Below are 15,288 nucleotides of genomic sequence, written 5' to 3'. Positions count from 1 at the left end.
ATTGTCAATACCAATCCAGGAAAAAAAAGTTTTTTAAAATCGGGTGAGTGGATCGTGAGTTAGGGCCTTAGAAGTGAAAAGCTACGAGGGCCCTGTGTGTATTTTACATAGAACTCAAGTAAATTTCATTCGTTTTTCGTAATTTTTGTGTCATTTGGAAGGTAATCAAAAGCCGAATAGAATGTAGTTGAAAAAAAAATTAAATTTGGGTCCTCGGACTAAGGCCGCTACTAGGGCCCTATGTGTATTTTACATATAGCTCGAGCAAATTTCATCCGTTTTTCGTAATTTTTGTTTCATTTGGAAGGTAATCAAAGGCCGAATAGAATGTTGTTGAAAAAAAATTAAATTTGGATCCTCGGACTGAGGCCGATACTAGGCCCTATGTGTATTTATACTCAATAAATTAAAATTTTAGGTCAATTCGAAATTTGTGTTACATTTAAAAGGAACGTCGTACGGGGCTTCGTAATTGCGCTATGCGCAATTTTTAAGACGTACACATTTCATAAGAATTTTACTTTACCGACGTTTACGGGCGCAGTAGGTTTACGGTAAGAGTAGGGCGACGGACGAACTAGGGTCACGTACGCAATAGATGTACGGGTTTGTACGGGGCTCAGTCGCAGCAAACGCTCCGACTGTTCTGACGGCTCGTTTAATTAAAAATTTCGATAAGCGGACAATAAGTAAGTCGTGTTAAAGTTTTATCTGAATTTTTGTTGTCCAATTTTCTCGAAAGATTTCGTTTTTAGCCCCGTACGAAGTACGAAGGGGCTTATAGGATTACGATGCCGTGTGTAATTGATGGAATTCGAAGCAGACGGTAAGGGCAAAGTGTTTGCCTATGTTTATAGATGACGAATCCGCAATAAAAATTTGGGCCGTCTGTCCGTCACGTCGATATCTTGAGTAAATCAAATCCGATTTCAAAAAAAAAAAATTTTCCCCGAAAGATAGTCAAAATAGTGAGGCTAAGTTCGAAGATGGGCATATTCGGGTCGGCCCTTCGTGAGTTAGGGCCACCTAAGTGATTTAAGGTCTTTTGGTGATATTTATGGCAAAATAAACGATGGAAATGTAAATGACACGGCAAATGATAGGTATTGTCAATACCAATCCAGGAAAAAAAATTTTTAAATCGGGTGAGTGGACCGTGAGTTAGGGCCTTAGAAGTGAAAAGCTACTAGGGCCCTATGTGTATTTTACATAGAACTCAAGTAAATTTCATCCGTTTTTCGTAACTTTGGTTTCATTTGAAAGATAATCGAACACCGAATAGAATGTTGTTGAAAAAAAATTAAATTTGGGTCCTTGGACTAAGGCCACTACTAGGGCCCTATGTGTATTTTACATAGAACTCAAGTAAATTTCATCCGTTTTTCGTAATTTTTGTTTCATTTGAAAGATAATCGAACACCGAATAGAATGTTGTTGAAAAAAAAATTAAATTTGGGTCCTTGGACTAAGGCCGCTACTAGGGCCCTATGTGTATTTTACATATAACTCGAGCAAATTTCATCCGTTTTTCGTAATTTTTGGTTCATTTGGAAGGTAATCAAAGGCCGAATAGAATGTTGTTGAAAAAAAAATTAAATTTGGGTCCTCGGACTAAGGCCGCTAAAAAAAATTTTTAAATCGGGTGAGTGGACCGTGAGTTAGGGCCTTAGAAGTGAAAAGCTACTAGGGCCCTATGTGTATTTTACATAGAACTCAAGTAAATTTCATCCGTTTTTCGTAACTTTGGTTTCATTTGAAAGATAATCGAACACCGAATAGAATGTTGTTGAAAAAAAATTAAATTTGGGTCCTTGGACTAAGGCCACTACTAGGGCCCTATGTGTATTTTACATAGAACTCAAGTAAATTTCATCCGTTTTTCGTAATTTTTGTTTCATTTGAAAGATAATCGAACACCGAATAGAATGTTGTTGAAAAAAAAATTAAATTTGGGTCCTTGGACTAAGGCCGCTACTAGGGCCCTATGTATATTTTACATAAAACTCGAGCAAATTTCATCCGTTTTTTGTATTTTTTGTTTCATTTGGAAGGTAATCAAAGGCCGAATAGAATGTAGTTGAAAAAAAAAAATGGATCCTCGGACTGAGGCCGATACTAGGCCCTATGTGTATTTATACTCAATAAATTAAAATTTTAGGTCAATTCGAAATTTGTTACATTTGAAAGGAACGTCGTACGGGGTTTCGTAATTGCGCTATGCGCAATTTTTAAGACGTACACATTTCATAAGAATTTTACTTTACCGACGTTTACGGTCACGTACGCAATAGATGTACGGGTTTGTACGGGGCTCAGTCGCAGCAAACGCTCCGACTGTTCTGACGGCTCGTTTTATTTTTAAAACGTTTCCTGAATATTCAGAACTGCTCGAAAAATCCAACATTAGCCGCAGCAGGTAAAAAATTACCGTCATTGAGTAACTGTCTCCAAAATTACTCACCACAGGTAATACGTTACTTTCTGTGGGTAATTTTTCCAAACATTACCAATTACAGCTGATCTATTACCTACTGCAGCTGTAGTTTTCAAATCTTTTTCCTCAGTGATGAGATAGACCAATGATCAATGATTGAGGAATTTTTTAAGATATGATCTGAGATGTAGCTGATCGTATTTTCGCCCAAAATACACTGGAACTGGTCACAGAACTAATTTTCGCTCAAAATACACTGAAAGTGTGTCCATTGTCATTTTTGTGGTATTTCGATAAAATGCTACATTGAAGTAGAATTCTTTATATCTTCCAGTAGTATTGTCAGAGACTTTCAATGAACTCTATTTCTACTGTTTTCAGTGAATAATCACTCCAAAAATATGTATATCGAAGAAAAGTACTTCTGACTTGTTTCACAAATATTTCGTAGGGCCCACTTTTTTTCCAAGATTTTTTTAAACTTTAATTTTAGCAAGAATGTCCGTTAATTAGAACCAAGACAAATTAGCTTTTTCGTATCCTAATTTCTTGTTTTGACATCTACAACTGAAAGAGTGCTCGTTTTTACCTTCGAAGGATAAAATAGCTTCTATACAATGTTATATACCTGGTTTTTATTTTTCATTGAAAAATCTATGTACAACAATATCCATCATACGCGATACGCGTGTATATAAAATCCAGTTATTATTGCATCCAAAAAGCTGTTTTCTTCTTATTAAAGAACATTTTCTTTACGAATTTTTTCCTTGCTCAAACGAAAAGCTCGCTTCAATTAGCGAAAACGGTAAAGTTGCGAAAAATATAATAAATTAGAGAGCATTTTCTTTAATTTTTTTTTAAATCATAAATCTGCAATCGGATGCTGGCTTTGACAGATAGATGCGCAAATCCTGTCGGCAACAGAAGAAAAACAGTTGTAATGTGTTGTCAATCTCGGCTTCGCCTCGGATTTACAATTTTCACAATAAAACACACGGATCAAATCCCCAAATGCAAGCAATATTACAACCTACATTTAATCAGAACAGGATTATTAGCAAATACAAATGGAATTTGTTGCCATTTTGAACTGCCGGCATGTGGGCGTAGCGTATATTCATTAGGAAATATTTATACAAAAAATTAAGAACGTTTTTAATGCCCTTTTACAAAGGGTTTTTTTTCTTAATTTTCCGGAGAACGACGCTGATTGTTCAACGGTACATAGGTCGTGATATAATGAGTGAATGGTTTAAATTTATTATAAAAAATGCGTTGCCTTCATTATAACATTAGAGTAACAAGTATACTTTTTGTTATACGTATCCATTTTGCTTCCATCGCCATCAGTCAGTAAGTTAGTAAGTATATGAGTTGTTGATATTTCATTTTATGTACACTCTGTGTAACAAATACGCACTTCAAGTGGTACTGATACTCTAAATAGCGTACTGAACCTTTACAGTGTGTCTTACAACTGACAAACACTGTTAAAAACCATTTCATACAAAATAAAACTCTATTTGGCAGCAGTCGACTATGATTACTTTTGCTTGAAGTGCGTTGGCTCGGTACATTAATTCGAACTTGCATAATTTACCCTCATTTGTTTTTGTTTATTGAATGGGTAAAGAGGAGACAACGCGAAGGTGCACAGGGGTTTGAAGTTGATAAACAGAAAAAACATAACAGACCGAAGAAAGCGCTGACATCCGACCAAAGTGATATCGTAATGCAATTTGTGGTTGTACTTCGGGTATGTAAACGTCTCTAAAGCGAGTAGAGAGGCCCTGCTCCCGTCAAATATTCAGAAATATAAAAATGATGTTTACTGATTGCCTCATGACAAACTTGGTATATTTTGTGATGTGAGGGTTAGAAATCTATTGTAAAAATAGATAAGGATCATCACAACTCCTCAGAGCTAACCACATGTACCGGAAAATTAGCCTTATCGCGAACATTTTCAGCAAACTTCCATATTTCCTTTTGTGTTTTTTAAAGACTATTTTTGGACCATTCTTACCCTACAACCAATTTTTACTACGATGTCTCTTTACTGTCAGGTACCATATCATAATATGTTACGTACTTGCGGGAAAATTTGCCTACTCACGAGGGAAGTTTGTATCCAGAGCCGAAAATACCTCGAAAATACCTTGCTACTCCCCAGAGTGAGTAAGCAAATTTTTCCGCAACTAGCTAACTAACTAGTGTTGAAATATCTAGAAGCCTGTTTACTGCGCTTAGGGACCTCACACTTGGAAAAATGTAAAAATGTGGACGATCGCTAAGTATTTCTACATTGCTTCTTATATTTGCCGCTTCTACTTTGTATCTACTTACTTCTTGCACTTTTAAAGCAAAATTGAAGTCATGAATACTTGCATCCTGAAGCCTTTTAGTCACGATGAAGTTGCAGGTCGGACGAACTTCTACAAACTTGTATAACTATGGGATGACATTACAAGTGGAAACAAGCTGTCCCTTTAATTTCTAACACTACTTTCGTTTTCATAATACACTCGTACACAACGTATTTGCACTGACTTCATTATATAGATTCAGCCCATTAGGTGTTATAATATTTTGTTTTGCCTTTTACCCGCTTCTTCGTCCACAGAAAACTTCAAATTGTTGTTCCAGGACAAGGAACTTGACCGGGTAGCTGTAATGTCGATCGCAGGCCACACCAATATTCGCTGGATTATCTTTCTTTTCGGCTAGTTTTGTTTCAGTCGCTTTCGGTCTTACGCGGCTAGTTGATACTTGAACTTTAAGTGGCTGACCGTCGACCATTTTTCCGTGTAATTCCCGAATAACGTCATTCACCTCGCCATGAGCATCCAAATGAACGAAACCATAGTTACGAACGATATTGCATTCAACTACCGTTCCGTATTTAGTAAACAGTTCCCTTACTTCAGGAGCGCGCGTCTTATCGGTTAAATTACCAACGAAAATTTTTGTTGTCGGCGTATTGGGCGCTCTACGACTTTTCGCGGCTTCAACTTTGATGGGATTTGCATTAATCACGTAACCGTTTAGTAGTGCGGGTCCATGTCTTTGCAAAGACATAAAAATAGTGCAAATTATAGTAGAATTATGTGCTTTGAACCAGTAATTAATGTTGAAACGTAGATTTTAAAAACAATTACTAGCCCTTAAAAAACCTACCCTTAACCCCTCCACCTCTTTTCAAAGTTTTCTGTGCAGAAGCAACTTTAATGAATTATTGTGAACTGATTTCTTCACCAATTATAGTGATATATAGCTCAAATGAAAGAGGAAGGTTCAAGTAAAGGTTTTTTTTAGGATCCTAAAATTTTCCAAAATTTTCCGATTTTCCACAGATTTTCCAATTTTTCTTCATGGGCAGTTTTTAATTTGAAGGTTAAATTTAAATATCTTTAAAAAAAAATTCTGAAAATAAAAATTTCTTTTTGGAGTATTGTTTAGTATTTAATTCGCCACCACTTTCCCAAAGAAACCACTCTTAGATTTTTCCAAACCTAGCGGACAGCTGCCATTTTCGTGTTAAATTTGAGCCATTTTGAATGAATTTTTTTTGGTCAAAAAAACGTTTTTTTTATTTTTTTTAAACAGATTATTTGTTAAAACTGCTACAAATAACTAAAACGTAGGAAAAAAGATGGTTTTTCAATTTTGGAACAGGTTTATGGTAGCACATTTGTGTTTATTATGCAAATTTGTCACCCTTTGTGAACTTTGACCAACGCTGTAACTCTGGCAATCGGCATTAACAGAAAGTTAACATTATCAAAAAGCTGCAGATCCCAGCTTTACAAAGATACCAAACACTCCATATTGAAACGAAAATGTGATTAACTTTTGACGCTTTAGGTGTTACGGGTCACTTTTACTCACTAAAATTAATGGCATTAAACTCTTCTGAAAATTTATAAATAGAACCCACCACAATAGCCATGCAAGACATTTTCGTTCAAATTTTGAAACGGCTACACAATAATGAGCAGAAATTCGTTCTTATTCCCTTGACTCTTAGACCGCGAAAAATGTGGATAACAAAGAAGTTCACTGTGATTGAAAATGTATGAAAAATGTTAAATGTGGGTAACAATTTTTCGTTGAGGACACGATAACTTGAGTAATTTTCAACCAATTTGGATGATTCTTGTTTTAAAATGCGTAGAATGGAATTCCCGAAGATCAGTTATCTGAGGTGAAGGATCTGGAAGCTATACGAGAAAAACAGGAGTTTATACTGTTGATCATAGTTTCAATCGAAAATGATTATTTCGATGAAATTTGATTTTGGTTGGGTAGTGTGGGTAGATCATATAAGTTTGTCTTTGATCAGCATGTTACAAGTAAGAAGACCGTTTTTGTTATTTGAAAATTCGAATGCAATTTTTACAGGGCTAGTCTGACTATCTGATACCTCGGAAAACGTCTGTCTGATCGGAATCAGGTTTAAGAGAACGAGAAGTAAATCATGAACAAAACAGTTTATTGACACCAAATTAGAACAGATGGTCTTGCGGCCTTAAGTTCGAACTCCAATACAAACATTATGCCTTCTAGACGAAAATTTGTTAAAAACTGTACTTTCGTTGAAAACGTTGAACAATCTCTCTTTTTAAGGTTGGATCGTCTTGATGATGATTCTTGGATGTCAAGGGAATAAGAACGAATTTCTGTTCAATATTGTGTATCCGCTTCAAAATTTGAACGAAAATGTCTTGCATGGCTATTGTGGTGTGTTCTATTTGTAAATTTTCAGAAGAGTTTCATGATATTAATTTTAGCGAGTAGAAGTGACCCGTAACACCTCATATTAAATTTTCTCATATTAATTTTGGACCAAAATACACTGAAAATTTTCTCATATTAATTTTGGACCAAAATGCACTGAAAATTTTCTCATATTAATTTTGGACCAAAATGCACTGAAAATTTTCTCATATTAATTTTGGACCAAAATAAACTGAAAATTTTCTCATATTAATTTTGGACCAAAATAAAGTCGGAGCATTATAATTTGATCGATTCTACTCATTTAATTCATTTTTAAATAATTGTAGTTTTCGAAGAAATCATTTCAAAAACATTACAGTATAAAAGTTTAGACAAGTGCATTTGAACGGATTACCCGCAGGTATACCGCGAGTAAACAGCTCTAATGCGCATGTGGTAGCTTTTATACTGTAATGTTTTCGAAATGATTTCTTGAAAAACTACAATTATTTAAAAATGAATAGAATCGATCAAATTATAATGCTTCGATTTTATTTAAATTTAACCTCCAAATTAAAAACTACATCTGAAGATAAATTGGAAAATCTGTGGAAAATTTTAAAATTTTGGAAAATTTTAGGATCATGAAAAAAAGCTTGGACTTTCCTTTTTAATTTGAGCTATGTATCACTACGATAGGTGAAGAAATCAGTTCACAATAATTCATTAAAGTTGCATCTACACAGAAAACTTTGAAAAGGTGTGGAGGGGTTAAGAGTGGGTTTTTTAAGGGCTAGTAATTGTTTTTAAAATCTACGTTTCAACATTAATTACTGGTTCAAAGCACACAATTCTACTATAATTTGCACTATTTTTATGCTATGGACTCGCACTATAGATTTTGGATGGCTTTCTGGCACATATAATTCACTACTGCTGACATCACTATTCTCAAATGCGACGTCAAAACACTTCACAACAGCCAATTTAAGTTCTTCCGACGTTTCGAACAATTGTTTCAGCAGCACAACAACGATAATTTTCAACGGAGCGTCTCGATCAGTTTCACGTTGATTTCGTTGTTTCTCGGGCTCAAATTTTTGAAGATTTTCTTTCAACCCAAATGCACTTGTGAGACTGTTCCAAATTAATTAAATTAATTGAAGCGGATCCAATTTACTTGTTTTGAAACATTTCCATTACGCGTGCATCGGATGATTTGTTGTCATCGACACAGTTTTGTTCGCAAATTTTGTAATCTCGTTTATGTTTGACATTTGAAATTTTCGTAAGTATTGTCTGCTTCTGTGTGATTCTTCGTTACAATTCTGATTCGTATTTGAGAGTGTGTTAAATTCGGTATGCAAGTTTGTCCAAAAATGTACGTGCAATTGCAAATAAAAAAAAAGCTTTCGTACAACCCTTCGAATTTAAAATTCGTTTCAGTAGGGATATCGTTTATGCATTGCTAAACGAAGTGGGGATATCGTTTACGCTCTGCTAAACACAACTAATCATTCGATCGGCCTTTTCGATTTTGGCGATTCAATGGTAAACATCACAAATTAATTTTTAATTTTTTCTTTGCAGGTTTTCACCGCTGAAATCCGATTTGGAATAAAATAAACGTTGTTGCAAATGGGAAGTAAAAACAGCAATTTCAATTGTTGTTTTCACTTTCCATTTGCAACAAATTGAACGCTGAATTTATTGCAAATTGGATTTTAGAAAGGAATAATTTCATTTTTAAAAATTTTGGCCATTTTGGACGCCGCAAAATAATTTTCAATTTTCATTGAATTTGAATTGAAATTATTCCCTTTGATGAAGTTGGACAACCCCTGTAGCTACTGGCTACAAAAATAATGGACTACAAGGCAGCTACAGGGAAAGCATTCGTCCGACATGAAGACGACAATGCCAACGGTGCCTTAGGGCCAAATTGCCACACAAAAACAGTGAAAATCGGAAATGATGGTCACTTGGACCTTTGTAAGACGCGATTTATGCTCGCGCAACATTTCCTTTGTTCACCAAATATAACTCGGGCAGCATTTCATGCCCGAGAAATGCTGCTCGGGAATGCACTGGTCTGCCCTGGCTTCAGTGCATCTCGTTCTTTTTAGTATTTGAACGGCTAACCCCAGGGATGACAGACTGTGTATTTGGAGAGGTTGGCCACATTCGAAAACTTCGAATCGTACACAGTGCAACTGGAATTCGGAGCAAACAAATTAGAACGATTGCTATGCAACGACATCGTCATAAATTCACCGTATGCCAGCAAGAACCATTGCGTCATCAATGTTAACGCATTACATCTGGTCACAGTGAAAAAAAATACGGTAAATTGAATGTGGCAAATGGAAAGTATGATTTTGGTTTAAATTTAAAAAATGTATTTTTAACAGGCACTTAACGGCATCTACATAAATGGCATTTCACATACTGAAGGCGAGGTGCAATTAGAAGTGGGCAGTTCATTGGGAACACTTCAATCAATTGAGCAATCGGACCCGCAATGCAATATATTAACACTTTGAAACGAAAAGGTAATTTCTGTTGTTGGTCAATCACGTCTTCGATTTGTATTTTAAATAATCATTTTGAATTACAGTCACCGTGTCGAGTGTCCACAGTCACACTAATGGCAACGAGAAGCCACCATTTATGGATGATTTCATCATATTGAGTGACGACGACAATGAGCAGCCGATGGGTATGTTTTTTTCTTTCATTCAGAACATTTGAGACAACGCCAACCGAAAATTCTTTGTTCAGAAATTCAGAAAAAAACTATCAATGACAAACAAACCAATCATCAATGAAACGAAATCAAACGCATCGTCCACCTCATCTCGCCATAGCAAAGCACCCGTCCGATTACCATGGACGTCGCCAACTTACAATTCCTCGTCAGATGACGATGTGGAAGATGTCGCTGAAACAAAACGGAAGAATTTAGAGGCAACAAAGCGAGCACTGGCTGAATCAGGGCGACGAAAAGAAGTTAATGCAAAGAAACCACTTATCAGAAGTGTTGCCCTCCACAACGTAATGGGAAAGGATGGATGTGAGGATTACAAGCCACGCAAAAAGAAACCGCCCGACAAACAAAATGATAAATCAGGTGAAAACATTTGAATGTTTGATTGACAGTTTCAGTTGTACATGTTCGACTTTTTCTAATTACAGACCACATTAAACGACCTTTGTTTTCGGCATCGGTTCATGGCGGTTTTCGGCATCGGTTCATGGTGAAATTGAATTCGATGAAAGGCCGAGTCATTCCATGGCATCGATTTCGACTGGGACGAATTTCGATTAATGAAAGGGACGCGAAAGGGACACCGTTCGTCTACAGACCCGAAGACCTGTAGCAGCGAGGACTCCGATTTTGAGCCAATTGAAAAGCGAAAAACAAAACCGCAAGCGAACACAATCGGAAACTCGACAAAAAAGCTCTCCCAACTAACAGTGGATTACTGAAAGACACGCACAAAGGTTCGAGCCAACGGCAAAGTCCATCTACTGCAGCATTAAACTCCAATCCAGCATCACCACAGTCGACCTACAATAATGGCTACCAAGCATCAACGCGATTAACTGATGTTGATGTCACTTTTCTTGGTAACAACTTTAAAAAACAACAAAAACGATTGTATGTCCGTTCGAAGGTTGCAGAGCTGATTTCTCGTCGTTTCTTAATCTTAAAAATCATTTTGGAAAAGAGCACGGTCAGCGAAACGAACAATTGGCGGAAAATTCAAAATGCTAATAGTAGATATGTCAACGGCTAAATTGAAACTACGTTCGCTATTGGTAAATCGCTGGTTGATGATGCTATCGAAATGCAGCAACAGCAAGTGAATGATGAGATCCTCGCCGTTTTGGATAACAAATCAATCGAATTGTCCAAACTAGCAATTTGTTCACCAGCCTCGCGTACTACAAAATATACGATGTTATTCGGACAACTGAAGACGACGATGAATTGGACGATATTGAAATTCAAATCGTTCAAACGCAATACAACGAATTCTGGAATAAGTAAATCAATAGAAAACCGAATGCCGAAAAATTGTGCCGCAACACGATTTCCATCGAAAACACTTTGCCATTGCCACAAAATCGTTGTATGACTTGCTGAAAGACCTACCACAATTCAAGAGATCCATGAACCAAGCGGAATTTCTGGAACTAGAGACCGATCCCACAAATGCAAATACCAAAACAATCAATCCGTTCTGGTATTTCCTGTTCTCTATTCGAAAGCTGGAAACGAAAACAAAAAAGTTTGGCGGACGAATCACAACGAATGGCAGTGATGTGTCTGTGCAATTGTGCCGCATCAAACACGACAGATTAATGACCAAAGATGATGTTATGGAAGCGGGCAAGAACAGGAAACGTAAATTGAATGACGACACCGATTCCGATTCGGATTCCGGTTCGGAACAAGAAGACGAGGAAAACGAAACGGACCCATTGGAACCGGAAAGAAATCACCGATTTGAAGAATTTGAACGTCTATGGCATCGATTTGGGTATGCGATAACGGTACGACGCACTTGGCATGGAACAACTGAAAGCTACGAAATCCACGAGTCGAACATACTGCGTAAGTCCCAGGAAGCTGGTAAGCATATTCACTTCAATACTTATAATTACCATTTATAAATGTCGAATCTGATTCGACGAATCATCTATAATGGTATGACTGACTAATCGAATTCTTACTTTTCCATTACAGGCTTTCACAGACGTCGACAAAAACGCACAAAAATTCTTGGCGATTTTGACAAAGAATACCAGGAAGACCGTCAACAAGCTGATGAAGAACCTTCGCAAAAACATTCCGATTTTATGAAATTTCTTGAATCTCGAATGAAATGGTTCAACAGAGCAACGGATGCCTACATGCAGCGCCCGATAAATGCATATGAAGTTTGACAAATTTCGATCGACGCAACAGACATTGACAAAGATGGCTCAAGAAATCGTTGGCGTGAAGGATGTCCACCATTCGGGTCAACATTTGCATAAAAACCAGTGCCACATCATTTTCATGGGCAATTGCTCAACGCCATCCAATTCCACTGTAAAAGGTCACCTGCGTTCTCCATCGAAAACACCCATCGTTCGTTACCTCAAACAAATTCGAAATGCATATGTGGTGTGGATGTGAACATTGACGAATATTGCTCTACAAAGAACTGCAGTCGATGCTACAAAGATTATACACAGTTGAGTCATCGAAGCAAAGGCATTATGCCATAATTGCAAGCCAGCCGATGATTCCATGTTGGCAGATGTGGTGTGGACGTATCGTCGAAAACGAGCAATTCAGACACAAATGTTGCCGGTTACAGTGAAGCATCCGAAACCAACACAGGCCCAAAGGGCGAAAAGGGTGCAGATGAATCGAATAGATCGGTGGACAAATGAAGACCGAATCCGAATCCAACAACGCAAAGATCTCCAGTCCGTGACATACGCACAAAACACCTCCGAAACGAAAATTAAGCTATGGTTCAACCGTGACACGAACTCCTCCCGGAATATGCTATATTTTGGTCTGTGTATGTATGGTGAATGCGTCAACATCGACATTTCGAGGAATGCAGCATTCGTTAGGACTAAACAAAATTAAATCAAATAAAAATCAAGAAGAACACTGCGTTCTTCTGAGCAGCAATCAATTTGATTGTTGTTCGAAATGGCCGTCCCGAGGCTGAGAAAAACAATACATGGGGCCTTTCATATGGGCAAGTCCCAAACACACCGAGGTTATACTCTTCAATGAGTATATAGAAGAGAAACGGGCAAGGTAGGTTTAGTCCCAAAAACACCGTGTATAGATTCACCCACCCAAATGACTAAATATTTTTAACCAGAAGCGTAGTAATTATGCAGCTAGTCCATAATTAACTTTCATTTCAATAATTTTTATAATTGCTGTTCGTTCTGTACACCTAATGTGCTAAGTATGAAATATTGTAAACGAAACGTAAAATCGAAATAGAACCAAAAAAAAAAAAGGAAATCGAAAAGAACAAGGCAGAAACTAATGACTGCTTCAATTAATATCATACCTACCGACAGTATTTTAATTTTGGGAACTAATTAAAAATAATGTCAAAGGACATTATTCAAACTAATGTGCAGTCGTATACGTCGAAGCATGTTTGAACATATTAAATGCATATAGACAGTTGCGACACATGAGAACAGAAAGTATAAATCACCATATAATAAGAATGGAAAGGTGAATTCGAATATATGTCAGAGCCACACATATGAATCCCACGTGCATATAAATTGTTATATTAAAGTCTCATTTATTTCTTCATCATATAAAACGTATGAAATAGAGTGTGGAATAGTCCAATTTCTATATATGGGATATAATAACGTTAAAATGAATGGCACAAAGATGAAGTGTTTACATCCATATAAACTTCAGCTTGTTATCGGATCGTAAATAATACTATACCCCCCAGAAAATGATAGATGAAGTTTTGAATGTACACATGATGATAATACGTATGTTTATATAAGGGTGAATTTATTTGTTGTACATCTCAGTGAATGGTGGCGGGTGACGACCTGACACGGGGAAGAGTAGGGCTTAGAGGGATTTTACCGAGGTTTCCATTGTGCAGATTTGCAAAGGAACGGTATTTGGAACATTGTCAATAAATTGGTATTATTTATTGGAGTTTAAAATATATGACAACGCATACACACACTCACACACCCATATTACAAGCCCGTGAAATTAATGATTGTAATCAAAGTTTTACAAGCGATTATTGTCAGGATAATAATAATTAATGATTTACGAAATATCTGGAGATAACAATAAACACTGTCACCATTCAGCCATTCATTGAAATAAGTTCGCATTAAAGGGATCAATAATAAGATTTTATATTTCGATAAAACTGAAAATGACGGTAGATATTTTGAAGACATTAATTCCCTCATTTCGAAAATTGAGTCATTTCATTATTCAGTTAATTAATCGGAAAAAAGAAATACCCATTTTCTGTCACACCAGTTCCGGCTATTACGCTGGATTAACAATTCACAAAAATCAGATTCACCCTTACCGCCACGGTGGAAAGTTCAATCCAAAGCGGTGTCAATTTAAATACAGAATCAAATATATCGAAAAGTAAACTCATTTCTTCTGTGTGTGGTACTGGTACACTATATGATTTATGTTGCATTATCTTATTGCAACAATTAAAAATGATTCATATTTTGTTATGTGATCCATATAAACGTGTGCAATCGACTTATAAAAAAAGGGAAAAATACAAACTGTATGACAAATGATTAAAATCGTATCGTAAGGCATATCCCCTAAAAGCAATTGATAAGTTTTTTTTTCAAAATAAACCTTTATTCATCGTTCCTATTAATTTCTGAGTGGACACAAAGACGAAGTAACCACAGTCTGGAAGAATATAAAAAATCACAAAAAAATGAAACACGTAGAATTGAAATCTAAATAACATTTTTACTCAACGTGGACAAAGCACGCAAAGTCATCAAAGTCCTCAGAAATCGATTCTTCTACGGCACCATGTCTTTCGTTGTGGTTTTAGAATATATTTTTGATATGTTACTTCAATTTGTTTTTCCCTTATACGGACGTTCACTTTGGGGGATGGACCCCGAAAATCAGAAAGCGGACATGGTGTGACATAGGCGGATGGACCCTCCTCAAAATCGAAAAAGCATGACGTCCTTTTTGGACGACGCCCAACCCAACCCATTGCAAAAAAATGGACTTTTATTAAGACTCTTTTTCAGTACACCTAGTCCAACAAATCCTACAACATCTAGAAGTTCAGTAATTATTATACCTTCCAATGCTGTACGGTGTAGCCAACGGGGGAGATTCGGAGATTCTTTTACATTTATCATTCATAGAAATTTCATAATAGTCCTGAAGCCACCATTTCTGACGTGACACCTGAGTTTTGTGAATGACTTCGATGGGAGTAAAGATAGATATTGACATAGGCGTTGAATGTTTTCGAATATCTCGACTCCATCAATTTGCAAATAATAAAATTTAATAATTCCATAAAACGTTATCGAAGCAAATGATTCGGAAT

The 15,288-nt window shown here is 36.5% G+C and overlaps 1 long non-coding RNA gene across 1 annotated transcript in view; it reads right to left on the bottom strand.

Moving 5' to 3' along the window:
• LOC119068931 overlaps positions 1-14,905 on the bottom strand; it is a 38,697-nt gene extending 23,792 nt beyond the window's left edge. The window contains exon 1 of the long non-coding RNA XR_005086250.1: positions 14,886-14,905. This is a non-coding gene — a long non-coding RNA (uncharacterized LOC119068931). The remainder of the gene's footprint in view (positions 1-14,885) is intronic.
• Between the last annotated feature and the right edge of the window lie 383 nt (positions 14,906-15,288).

This window comes from Bradysia coprophila (assembly GCF_014529535.1).
Source record: "Bradysia coprophila strain Holo2 chromosome X unlocalized genomic scaffold, BU_Bcop_v1 contig_20, whole genome shotgun sequence".
NCBI lineage: Eukaryota > Metazoa > Arthropoda > Insecta > Diptera > Sciaridae > Bradysia > Bradysia coprophila.
Note: the sequence above shows the minus strand (reverse complement) of the source record. Positions and strands in the feature narration are given on the sequence as shown.